This window comes from Podarcis cretensis (assembly GCF_951804945.1).
Source record: "Podarcis cretensis genome assembly, chromosome: 3".
NCBI classification, from domain to species: domain Eukaryota; kingdom Metazoa; phylum Chordata; class Lepidosauria; order Squamata; family Lacertidae; genus Podarcis; species Podarcis cretensis.
This window is the reverse complement of record NC_137172.1, coordinates 42314431-42328513: the sequence shown is the minus strand read 5'-3', so window position 1 is coordinate 42328513 and position 14083 is coordinate 42314431. Positions and strand designations below refer to the sequence as shown.

At 40.4% G+C, this 14083-nt stretch overlaps 1 protein-coding gene across 2 annotated transcripts in view; it reads left to right on the top strand.

Annotated features, from left to right (window-relative positions):
* CRIM1 (cysteine rich transmembrane BMP regulator 1) overlaps nucleotides 1-14083 on the top strand; it is a 131055-nt gene that overhangs the window by 63522 nt on the left and 53450 nt on the right. The gene's annotated exons all lie outside the window — the stretch shown is intronic.

The window sequence follows — 14083 nt, the reverse complement described above, 5'->3', positions numbered from 1 at the left end:
ATCAGCTTACCAGTACCAGGATGTTTTACCATGAATAGAGCCTTGTTAATTGATCACTGTTACTATTTTGGTTTCAGGTATACCTTTCCTTCATCTCCATGTGTACAAATGTTTGACAACTCAGGATTACACTTCATGCATCTGATGAAGTGTACAGTAATCCTTGAAAACTTATGCCTTAATAAATTTGTTAGTCTTTAAGGTGCCCCAAGACTTGATTAATTTTGTTAAAAACTGCTCCTTAAATGTTCTATATTTTTATTTGTACATTAAGAAATACACCATGTGTATAATACTAGATTGATACATGCAAGACTTACTCACCACTTTCATTTTGCTGATTTGTGTTAGATCATAATTATACACATGCCCCAGTGTCCATCTCCCCCCAAAGTATTGTTTCACATTCCCTATCTTCTGGGTGTTCAAAACTTGTTTGTATATCTGCAGAGACAATTAGTGGAGGAGAGTGATGCTTGGTGTGAGCCTATCAAGGTGGTGGTAGTATTGCTGTAATTCCCTAGACGAGAATATATACACTATTGTAATGTTTGTGAATCAATCCAGAATAAGTGGCAGGCTACTTACATTTACTAGTGTACATTAGAATTGTTACTTAGATAAGTGATCCATAAGTTTTGGCAGGGGTGAAACTAGACTCATTGTCACCCAGGTCAAAGACCCAGTTTGACACCCCCCCCACATGGGGTATAAATAAATTATAATTTTTTTATTTTTAAAATATTATTATTATTATTATTATTATTATTATTATTATTATTATTAATTAGTGTACATACAGACACAGAGGCTGGGAGCCTCAGTGGCGCCCCTCTGGAGGCTCCACCCAGGGCAAAAAACCCAGCTCGCCCCCCCCCCCAGCTACAACTGAGTTTTGAGTGTGCTGCTTGAGTTTATTTATTCTCTCGCCATTTATTCACTCCTGTTTTCCAGTTGTCATTATTAAAGTTTTTTATTTGTGTAGCTTCCTTTTTTCCAAGGTAATTTTAAAAATATTTAAGTTCTTCTTCTACTTGAAGCTGAAACTTCCTGAAGTTTGAGTTGCTCAACAAAGTAGTACTATGCAATATAAGTATAATTGATACTACATTGTGGGTGAAGTTTTAACAATTCCCAGTTCAGACACATTTCTAAGGCAGGAATTGTGGTTTGTTTCTCTTGCATACTAGTGAAGCAAAGCTGGCACAACTGATGCATGACATGCAAACAGTGTATCTCATAAAAACAAGCTGATAGCACATACTTTGATGGCTGTAAGGCCTGCGAATTCAAAATTTGAAATATACTTCCAGATAAGTAATGTTAACATTTTTGGTTGGGTTGTGCACATCTTTTTTTTCTTCTTTTAAACACTATCATGTTTAGTTTATCTTGCGTCTGTGTGTTGTTGGATCCACGCTCTGCCTTGATGGTTACTACTGAATTATTTTAGTAATAAAATTCACATAAATGAATTGCTTTCTTGCAATTGTTTGTAATAACCCCCTATATCTGTTATGTGAAATATTTATGAATCTCCTATAATTGGATATCTTTAACTTAAAACAAAATAAATCACGATTGTGTTCCCTTCCTCATCTTCTGTCAACCTGTGCAACCCAGTGACTGCCTCCTTGTTCCTGCCCTCAGAACAGCTTTTGAATTTGTCATGATATATGATTGAAATGTAGTACCTTCCACATAGGTGGAGAATTGACAGAGATCTTTCTCAGATCCTTTTGTAAGTGATGAAGAAATTGACAGTTCTACTGTTTCTCATATACTAGTGAATATGAGAGTACCACAGTTAATATTCTACCTACTCCTAGTTTACATATTCTTGTCTTACTTGCAAAATGGTATGAAGTCTTAACTTTGAAGAGAGAATGGGGGTGCTGCTTTAGTTTCTTATATACCTAATCTTCAGTTCTGACAGTTGGATTAAATATGGCGCTAATAGCAGGTTTATGCTACTATTCAGTGATAAAGTGTCAGTTTGTGACATGTATTCTTCCCATCTCATCTTTTGTAGTTATATTGGGTTTGTAATGTATGTCTCTTATCTTACATTGATCTCTCTCTGCTGCTGGTATTTTTGGCTGATATGGTTAAAAGTGGGCAAGATTAAGGTTTCTTCCTCTCCTGGATAAATTAAAATCCCACCCCCACTTGTAGTGTACCAATACAGCATTGACTAAGAATTGACCAGGCTGCTACATTCTCATTGCTGGTCGCTCCTTTTCTACTTCCCCCTATACCTGTATTTATACCCTATCATATGGAAATCAGAAAACTGAATCATGTTTCCTGGAATGCAGGTGATACCATTCAGTTTTGCTACTCAACTGGCTTTGTGCACTTTTCCTGAAAGTATAGACAGTGGTTTTCTGAGTCATTGATATTGCTAATGTAGTACCCCTGGAAATCTGCCACACTGACGAGTTAGCTGTCTTACCTCACCAGGTGGGATTGTGCTGCTTAGAAACTTTAGTTTGTTAAAGATCATCATGAAAATTAATAAAATTAGTTTAACTTGACATAATTATGAGTGTTCAACATGTGGCAGGGTGGGGCTAGGGCTCAAAAATATATCGAATTCCTAGGTAAATATTAGATGTTGACTTCTAGGAATCTCTTACGCTTCTGCTTGCAGTGGTGTCCAAACATTTTTCAAAGAGGGCCAGATTTGATGAAGTGAAGGGCCATGGGGGACGATCAAAATTGTTGACCTTTTTTAGGGTTGGAGTTGTTGAGCTTCTTTTAGGGTTGGAGCTGTTGAGGTTTTTTAGGATTTTGCCCCAGGAAATAAACTGCCACAGGGGCCGGATTAAACCGACCGGCGGGTCTGCCTTATTCTCTTTGTAGCTTGTTTGGGAGGGGCTAGGATAGAAATTCTCATTCTTTCCTCTGGCAGTTTAAGTAAGTATGCATGCTTCCCAGTTGTCTTTCTTTGTCCTCAACAACCACTACATGAGGTTTAGATTAAGCTGAGAGTGACTGGCCAACTTCATCTAGTGAGCTTCATAGATAAGCAGAGATTTGAACATAGGAGTGTATGGTCTAAATTCATCATTTAGTATTATAGGATAAGAGAGTCCTTCTAATGGATCAGTAACTGGTTAAAGAGCAGGAACCTGAGAGGAATAAATGAACAGTTTTCACAATGGGAAGGATACAAGATGTTGGGTCTGCCAAGTCAGTATTGGCACATGGAGTTAGGAGTGAGAAGTGAGGTAGTCAAGTTTTCTGATGACAGCAAGTCATCAAAAATGTAACTATAAAAGTGTAAAGTGATATGCATTGGGGCAGAAAATCCTAAATCTGCATATATGTTAATGTGATCTGAACTTGTAGGGTTTGACCAGGAAAGGCATCTTGGGATTGTTTTTGATAGCTCAGTGAAAATGTTGATCCAGTGTGTGGCGCTGCAAGAAAGGCAAAGTCCTTGTTCCTGGATCATTAAGAAAGGATTGAAAATAAAACTGCCAATATTACAATGCTGGTAAAGATAAAGGTAAAGGTACCCCTGCCCGTACGGGCCAGTCTTGACAGACTCTGGGGTTGTGCGCCCATCTCACTTAAGAGGCCAGGGGCCAGCGCTGTCCGGAGACACTTCCGGGTCACGTGGCCAGCGTGACATCGCTGATCTGGCGAGCCAGAGCCGCACACGGAAACGCCGTTTACCTTCCCGCTGGTAAGCGGTCCCTATTTATCTACTTGCACCCGGAGGTGCTTTCGAACTGCTAGGTTGGCAGGCGCTGGGACCGAGCAGCGGGAGCGCACCCCGCCGCAGGGATTCGAACCGCCGACCTTTCGATCGGCAAGTCCTAGGCGCTGAGGCTTTAACCCACAGCGCCACCTGCGTCCCCCACAATGCTGTTATATCAACCTATATAAAATAATCTGCCAGTTTGTCATGTATGTTGTTGTATAAAACCTCTATCCTGTCCCTAAAAATCCAGAGCATTTTTTTTAAAAGTCCAGATACGATTTGAAGATTATGTAAAAGTTCAGTGTAGTTCTTTCTTATCTCAAACCAGTTCATCCATGTGGGATGTTATACATATTGTGTGTCCAAGATAATCTCTCTTTAAAATCTAATTAACTATCCTTTTGATATCCTGAAAATCCTTTTGGGTATTTTGCATTCCTGTAGGGATGCCTGTCTGGCTGACTGCTTCAGCTGGGTAATCATTTTTCTTGTTTATCCCTAATCCTTTTAATATTTCCTTCCTGCTCATGTGTATAACTGTACAGTACTTCCATTGTTTGGCATCTATTTCAATGACAACTGTAAGGGACTGCCAAGTGGAAGAAAGGTGTTTTGTGTTTTAGTGTGGATTTAACAAGGGATATAAAATAAAAAGAACAACTGTTTTCAGCACAGTGACCACAAAGAATACCAGGCATAATTTGAGTTGAACTCTTTGCATGTCCGACAGTGCAATCCTATACATGTTTACTTAAGTGTAAGTGCTACTATGTTCAGTGAGACTTGCTTCCAAGGAAACATGCCTAGGATTGTATTCTGAGTAAGACAAATTACATAATAAAAGAGTTATGTCAACAAATCTTGCTTTGTTTTGAAATAACTGTTTTTCAACTCTCCCATGGTTGTTCTCATGCCTTATTTGTTTAGTTTTCAGGCATCAGAGGAGGAAAACATTCAAAAGAATAATTTCACTTAGATAAGATTATATAGAAGCATAATCAGAAACACTGAAAAACAACATTGCTTTAGCTGAATTACACTTCTGTGCAAAACTTCATCAGTTTTGAAAGAATAAAACTTGATTTTGTGGTTGGTTATAGAGAATAAAAGGTAATATATGCTATAAAATAGTGGTAATTTTTAAATACTGTATTTTATGTATGTTAGCATTTCAGAATTGGTCCAAAAGCTTTATTGATACAGGGACAATATCTTTAGTAGGCCAAACAAACGGTCACAAAATAGTGTGCCACATACAAGCTTTCAAGTTTCACAAAAAAATTCATTAGGCTAGATAGTAAAAAATACAGAAAGGAAAGTTTCAAGCCATCCATGTCTGCATCTGACAAGTGTTTTAAGATGGAGTGTGGGAAAAGGTAGCAGGCATTCAAAAAGGGCCTTTTAGATCCTTTGCATAATTCAGGTTGTACCTGGGCCTTGGAGACACACATGATGACTGATTCCCCACTCTCTGCAAATACAACAATCAACTACAAATACAGTTTTATTTCCATCCTTTAAGTAAAATATCCATTCCTCTGACTAGGTGGAGTAACTATGCACCATGTCAGTTACATTGCTATTGTAAACTTGCTTGAAATCAGTAGCAAGTGTGCATTTTCTGAATCAGTAACTTGTATATATACATTATCCCTGAATTATTATTTGGGCGTTAGTTTATGCACATTGATCAGCTGGTTTACTTGCCCTTTCCAGAAGAGCTATGACTTGCCCTCTTCCAGAAGAGTTCAAAGTTGCAATATTACACTTATTGGGTGACTAGTTATTTGTGCAAGTGATTTGGCTATTGATTTTGGGAATCAACTAAATCAACAAACATCTCTAGAGTCAACTAATTCATAATGGGAAGCACATGTCCTCTGGTAGCTTTACACATTCATTCATCCATCCTGTAGTCCCAAACATACTTAATCTGGAAGTCCTGTTGAACTTGATAAATCTTTTTTTCTAGATGTAGACATAAATATGGCACTGGTACGTAGAGAGATTTCTTGCCTGTCCAGTTTTGTAGTCTTCAGATATGGTTGCAATAGATTAATAGCTTTGTAGCATTGAATGTCAGGGTCAATGTCCCTGGTTTTTTAAAAAATATATTTAAAAAATCATAACTTCTTTTTTTGGTAGCCCTGGGATGAAATTTGTAGGCATGCTAGCTCCTCCTGAGGAAGTGGAGCCTATCAATTTTTAGCCAGAAGACAAACAGTCGAACAGATGTTATACTATTGTTCAGATACACAGACTTAAAGATATTTAACACTGAGCTTTACTCAAATGCAAGTAGGGCTAGAATGGGGTAGGGGTATAAGGAAGGGCCTTAACCATGGGTAGGCAAACCAAGACCCGGGGGCTGGATCCGGCCCAATCGGCTTCTAAATTCAGCCCGCGGACGGTCTGGGAATCATCATGCTTTTACATGAGTAGAATGTGTCCTTTTATTTAAAATGTATCTCTGGGTTATTTGTGGGGCCTGCCTGGTGTTTTTACATGAGTAGAATGTGTGCTTTTATTTAAAATGCATCTCTGGGTTATTTGTGGGGCATAGGAATTCATTCATCTCCCCCCCCCATACAGTCCGGCCCCCCACAAGGTCTGAGGGACAGTGGGCTGACCCTCTGCTGGAAAAGTTTGCTGACCTCTGGCCTTAACTAATAACTGACATACCAGGCAGAAACCAAAATGCAACAACAAGGGACTTCCAGGTCGGCGCCATCGCCGAATGGCGGACTCCCTCCGAGCTCCGGAGGGAGTCGGCTGGGTAGGGGTCGGGTCCTGCCGTGCCGGCGACGCGGGGACCCTCAAAAACCATGGGCGGAGATGCCCATGGACTTGGTGACTCGGCGGGCACCGTTTGCGCCCCCCCGACCCGCGAAGGAGCCTTTTAAAAGGCTGCGGAGCGGGTGACGGGGGTGGGGTGTGGTGCTGTGAGTCCAATGCTTCCCCTGCCCAGCGAAGCCGCATGCCATTCGGCGGAGAGCAACGACGACTTCTTTGAAAATTTCGGATTTGGACTAAAAGGAACAACCCGTGAGTAAATTGATTGGACTTAAAAGGGAAATTTGATTTTTGAATTTGGAGCGAGCGGGGGGAGTGCAAAAAGGAAGTCCGCCCCCCCCCCGGTTGTAGATGGCTCAACGCAAGGATTTGATAACTAAGATCGAGAGATGAACTTGTTTACCTGAAAAAAATTTTTAACTTCACGAAGGGAAATTACAATAATTGTGCTGGAGGAGAAGACTGATTTGTGGGAACTAAAATGCAACCCCCCCGGGAACCGGGAACGATCCGCTGTGAGAGACTGGTGAAGAGACACAGAAACTTTGACAGCTGTCAAAGTAGCTGTCAAAGCAGGAAAATAAAAGAGAACTTTGTTACGATGGCTTTGCTGGTTAGATTTGTTACAATTTGGACATAAATTATTGGAAATAAAGGCAACAAGTTATTTGACTTTTGGGTCTGATTTTGAAAGAAATTAAGTTACCATATTCCCTCTAGAGGGAGGCTGGGACATTGCAACAGTAGCAGCAAGTGGAAAAATACTATGAATTTGAGCAGGATCTGTTATCTCTTGGGAAAGCTGCAAAAACGAAACATTATTTTGTCTACAGAGGTTTCTATACTAAAGGAGACAATGGATTTATCTATTGAAGAAAGGAAGGGACTTGACGCAAGTTATGTTCCTGAATAACAAAAGCCTCCGTGGAGAACAAGAAGTTTCTGAATTAGAAGGTTTCTGCAGCAGAACAGGAAAAAGCAACCTGAGGAATAAGAGCTGGACCAAATTTGAAGCCGGAGTATTTGGAACATCCAGACTTTAAAAGGACCAAGAAATAGAATTTAAGTTAGACTCTTAAACATAGAGGTCTGGATGGAAGAACAATGACTTTTTCTGAGAGTTTTTTCGAGATTGGACTTTCTGAAATTAAAAGCTATCAAAAGACGGCAAAGTGGAGTTGAGATATAGACGTGGATACACCAGGCTGGCAGTAGTCAATGGATGAACTTTGGGGATTGGAACCGGGGAATGGGGGGGGGGGGGGAGATTTGGAATCCAAAGGCTGTAAAATTATATATTATTTCTTTCTTTTATTTTTTCATGTTTGTTGTTTGAAAATAGGGGAATTCGTGGAAGGGAAATGGGGTCGATCTTAGGGAATTATATAAAATATAAGGAGAAATGGTTCATTAAGATAAATAAGATAAATTAATTTGGAATAAATGGGTTATTTAAAATTACAAATAAGGTTTTAAAATTTGGGGTAAGAATCTGTGGAATCAATTTAAGGGAAATGGAATACAAGAGGGGGAGGGGGGGAAGTCCGGGAAAGATGCCACTGAAACCAAGTGTAAATTATATTTGTTTTTTCTTTCTTTCTTGCTATCTTTCCTTTTTATTCTGGAAAATTTTTAATAAATATTATTTAAAAAAAAAACAAAATGCAACAACAAGAGTAAATAATTGGGATAGAAGGGCTTGGATTTTAGAAAGGGATTGGTCAGGATTTTTTTTAAAAAAATATTTCACTATAAACAAAATGGTCAGTTATATCTTGCACATAAGACCCAACAAAGAGCACGTGGATGACACATCCAAAATATTGACTTAGAACATTGAGATAGCAAAAGTTTTGATGAAATATAAAACAAAAAAATAAAAACAACCTAAAGCATCCATTCAGCAATGGTATGGGAGTCCTTCAAATAACAGCTTTTCTAGAACAGGTAAGTGGTAGTGGTTTTCCTATCGCGGAATGGTATTGGGGTTAAGTTGACAATTGCTTTTCTTATTGTCTGTATATGAATAACAAAATACAACCACCACTCCATAGCTCTTCAGTGTTGTCCTACCTAGCAGAGTCAACCTGATTTCTCCTCCAGAAGATTAGGTGTGCTTTATCTTCTGCAGCAAAGAAACCAGAACCTTTTGGTGCCTTAAAGACTAACACATTTATTTGAGGAAGCATTTGAGGAAGTGGGCATCAGTTCATGAAAGCATATGCTGTAATGAACTTGCAACTTCAACTTGCAAAAGAACACTGAGATAACTTCTAATATGTTGATTCAGGGGCAGAAAACTATGGTCCTCTTGTTGTTGCTGGGGTCAAACTTGCATCATCCCAAACAATCGACTGTGCTGGCTGGAACTGATGGGAGTTAAAGAGTCTGAACACTGGGAAGGCCACAAATTTCTGACCCTTGCATTAAGGAAACGTTCCCTCCAAAAGTGTTGTGATTGTAGAGGCCTGGTCGAAAGCTACAGCTTTCGGTTACAAAAGATGCCACCCTCCCCCTGCCTGGCATTTCCTTTTTATGGGTAGCTTGAGGGGAGGTTGAGAAATTTACCACTTTGGGCCAGAAAAAAAAAAGAGACCTAAAACAGGATTGAAATTCTGTGAGCAGCCCACTGAACTTCAGACAAGGCCTATTTTTCTTTAGTGTGAATACCTCCCAAATCAATCCAGTTCATTATTAGGTTATATCCGAAGTGGGTGCACACTCCTGCTATGCCCCAGCCACAAATGGAATTCACTGCTTCTCAGCATCTCATCTCCCCACCCCAATGTTCTTCCCCTCCAAAACTATAAAAGCCCCAAATTCCTTTCATCATAGGGAAGGCACTCATGGCATTTAAATCATTTTGGTTTTCCCTTTTTTGTATATTTCAGGTTCAGTGAGTTTCTTCATGAGCACACAGTGTTGATTAAAAAAAAATAACAACAACCACTCTGGCTACTGCTATCTGTAAGCTCAGACTTTTTACTGCTGTCACTGTTTTACTGATCCAGCTTTTAAGTGCATGTTCCAAATTCAGCCCTATAGGAGGGAGGAAGATAATGGAATCCTACAGGAACGATCCTGTAGAAAATGCCCAGATCTTGTAGTATTGCACTGAAATACTTCTTCAGAACTGTTCTTAAGCTATTTCTATGTTACCCTACAATTCCGGAATTAGTGAGAATAAATTTTACAGAGATATATGTTACTTTAGGTACACAGAAACCTTGAGCATTGGAAGATTGAGATGAGCTAGATTATTGTAAACCAATTAGAATAAACTTTCGCAAATGTCAGTTTCTACTTTTTTGTATCTCTTCTCCCTCAACCCACTACATTTTTCAAACATTTTAGATTTCTGAACCTCTGGGAGTTAAATATGTGCTTAAGCTCCTCTAACATAGAAATGAGAGAGGGATCATTGATTTAATCCAAATGGTGCTTCTCTACTACAAGAAGCAAGTCAAGTCAAACTGCTTTAAATTAATGATTGCAGCACAACTAACCTCAGTATATAATAATGGAATGGAAAATGGCCAGAAAGTTCAAAACCATTATATTAAATTTTAAAAGGGCCATTTATAACAAATGTGAGGATTAGAATGTTGAACAATAAAATGGTAATGTGGGTGGTTCAGTTTATGGAAGCTTAGATAGTATTTAAACATAGAATAATGATCTGATATCCCAGGGTGTATATGGACAAGCCCAAAGCTAACCCATTGTACTAATGGGTTAGCCCAAAGCTAACCCATTAAAGGTAAAGGTACCCCTTCTTGTGCGCCCATCTCACTTAAGAGGCCAGGGGCCAGCGCTGTCCGGAGACACTTCCGGGTCACGTGGCCAGCGTGACATCGCTGCTCTGGCGAGCCAGAGCCGCACACAGAAACGCCGTTTACCTTCCCGCTGGTAAGCGGTCCCTATTTATCTACTTGCACCCGGAGGTGCTTTCGAACTGCTAGGTTGGCAGGCGCTGGGACCGAGCAGCGGGAGCGCACCCCGCCGCAGGGATTCGAACCGCCGACCTTTCGATCGGCAAGTCCTAGGCGCTGAGGCTTTAACCCACAGCGCCACCTGCGTCCCTAGGTGAGAAATAGGTGAGAAATCTTCTTTAAAAGAGAAGCCTTGCTCAAGAAAATTAAGAACCTCTGCTAAATCACTTTTAAATTGTTAACCTTGGCTCCATTTGGAGGAAGTGTGGAATATGAATTGAATAAAATAATAAACGGATGAAGACTTTGTGGAGTGGATTGCTACAGATTTGAAAATTAACAAATACACCTGATTTAAAGGCCAGAAACAGGCAACTAGGGCAATATTTGCAATACTTACTCACTATTCACATAGCTTATACCATTCATTTCTGCATTCAGCGCTCAGCATCTTACACTATACAGTAAATGTAAAGTCAGCTTACACTATAAATGCATAATTAAGATTTTTAAATCACAAAAGTGACTACTGAAGAAAAAACTATCAAAGCTGAATATTTGTTGCACCATACCTAAACCACTGCATTCAGGAATATATCTGCAGAACTATGTCAAATGAAGAGGAAGAACAATTAATTTACAAATTAGAAAGTAACAAGTTACTTGAACCCTATGGCATTATTGGTGAAGAAATGTGAAATTGTTGATTTACTAACAATATGGATTGTGTGGTCCTACTGTAAAATTCATTGAAAATATAAAGCTTAATTTGAACATAAAAATGTAATTTGAAAAATATAATGGCCAAATTGTTACATCCCATGAAAATCAAAGGAGTTCGTAAGAAAAGATTTCCTCTAATCTTTGTATACCTCTCAGTTATGCATGAAAAAGAGATCACCATGTTGTCCTGTTAAATATGTGATATATTATCTTGAAACCTGCTTACATGGGAAATTTTAAGGCGGGTAGGCAAGCTAAGACCCGTGGGCTGGATCCGGCCCAATCGCCTTTTCAATCCGGCCCTCAGATGGTCCGGGAATCAGCATGTTTTTACATGAGTAGAATGTGTCCTTTTATGTAAAATGCACCTCTGGATTATTTGTGGGGCCTGCCTGGTGTTTTTACATGAGTAGAATGTGTGCTTTTATTTAAAATGCATCTCTGGGTTATTTGTGGGGCATAGGAATTGGTTCATTCCCCCCACCCAAAGAATATAGTCCGGCCCACCACATGGTCTGCGGGACGGTGGACCAGCCCACAGCTGAAAAAGGTTGCTGACCCCTATGTTAAGGGGTTCAGGTAGGATGGAAGGGTAGGGCAGTGCTTCAGTATTTGGGTCTCTGGTTGTTAAAGGCTTTAGTCAATAATGTCACCTTGAATTGGGCTCCTAAATGATCTGGCAACCAGTGCAACTGTTGCAAAACTGGGTTTATGTGTTACCTAATTGGAATCCCAGCCAGTAATCTGGCCACTGCATTTTAGACCAATTGAAGTTTCTTTCTTCAATGGCAGCCGCACTTACAGCACCACACAACAACCCAATTGGAAGTTACCAAAGTGGCCATGTCACTTCTTACTGAAAGAGATCATAGCTTGAGTACCAACTGGACCTGTAAAAAGGCACTCCTAGCCACTCCTAGCCTAAAGACTGTAAAGATGGGGAAGTAAATGTCAGATGGGGTTGAACAGAAATAAAAGCAAAAAGTACCACACATGGAGCTTCCAGGAATAAAGCAAAAAGCATGCTGCAGACAGTTCTTGAGGAAAGATGCTAGTGTTTCCTTATACTCATCCAGTCTGATCATCCATTAGCATTAGGTTTCTCCAGAAGGACACCAGTATAACCAGCTATACTTTTCATATACTCCAACAACACAGTTTCTTGATGTGATAGCATGAGCCATACTACTGATATTTTATACCATGCATACTCTCACAGCATGTATAATCAACACAGATCTATATGTTAGTACTGAAGAAAATGAGTATACCCAGAAACGATAGGAGAACAAGTCAGATTAAGTGGACATTTTATCCTTGACCATAAATTCATTATACCTAAGCACCTACCATAATCCCTAAAAACTTATTTTACTTCTGTCTCCTAAACTTAAGGCTGTACCCAGTTCATTGACAAATTTGATTACATAAAAGCTTGATAAGGGCTACAAGTGTTTATCTTTTTAGAATTTGTCTATCTTGAGACAATGAAGTTTGCTTCCGGGGGTGACGTCAAGCTGCTGCATTAGCAGTACTGAAGTGACCTCCCCAGGGCAGAAGCCTGGACAAAGTTTAGGCTGCCCAGACGACAAGACCTCCCTCTCTGCCTCACTGATGTGGTCCAAAGGAAAGTAGAGCAATACATCTGGCACCAGCTTGGCTGCTAGGAAGGAGTTGCTGGAAGGAGGCATACAAAGTGCCATCCAACCATCTTAGGGACTCCACTCCAGATTCGTGTAGGGTTTACTCCTCAGCCTTTTTTTCTCCCAAAGATATCCCTCAAGGCAGTGGAGGTTTAGAATCAGAGATTTCCTTCTATTAGATGGGCTATCTTCCCAGCTTGATGAGCCCCATCTACCCCTCACTTCCCTCTACAGCATGTGCAGAAACTGCTTTCTTGATCATTGGACCTACTATTGGTGTTATCCTTGGGTACCCTCATCTGGTTTAGCCAGCTAGTTGAAGCCATTTCTGGGGCTTCTAGAAGCTTCTAGGAGCCACAGGTGAAAGCTCCACAGGTGTGGAGGTTGTGAACCAAAGGTGGACAGTCTACCCCAGAAGGAACACAACATGTCCGCTCCAGAGGTTATCCCTCTGTTAGCACCCTATACTTCCAATGGTTATCTATAGGATTTAAATATTTATGGTATATTGTGGCATATACAGTTTGATCACTTTTCAGCAGAGCCGGCCCACCAGTGGGGTGTGGAGAAACAACTTACCTCAAGTGGTGGAAGCACAAGAGTCGGTGCCCCATCTGCCCTACTGCCTCCAGTAACAAAGCACTCCCTTCTCACTGGTGAGAGGGAGGCATTCTGGTGTGTAGCATTGCCATCCATCTTCCTCATCTCTGGGGCAGAAAAGACAAGTGACAACGCTTTGAGGAGTGCCTCAGTGAGAGCCAGGGGGAGGAGTTTAGCAAGAGCCAGGTGTTCCTGCGCACAGCGCTGCTGCTCATCTCCAAGTTCAGAGAGATGGGGGAAATACAGTGACAGTGGAAGTGGGCAGTATGGCAGGGAGCAAAATATTCCCGCTTTTGCCTTAGGTGGCAAAAGGGGGTGGACCGCCCCTGCTTTTCAGGCATGCCTAGGTTTCCGTGATTGATACCAGTGATGTTTTAGAATGGTAAATCTGCCAGGAGGGTTATTATCCCTACCCCCCCCCTTTGTAAAGCTACCATAATCAGTGTAGTTGTACCAGCATGATTGTGTATATGTACATGCGTGCCTGAGTAAAAAACTTGGAATGATGAAAATGTGTGCCTGCTGTGTACTTTATGCCTATGATGAAACAAGTACTTGGCAGTAAAAGTTTTTCTTCTTTAATTAAATTTTTAAGGCAGAGCTTTCCAAACTTCAGTATCGCGACACGTTAGTGTGTTGGCTTCAGTGTGTAGGTGTTTCATGCAAATGCTCCCCGTGCT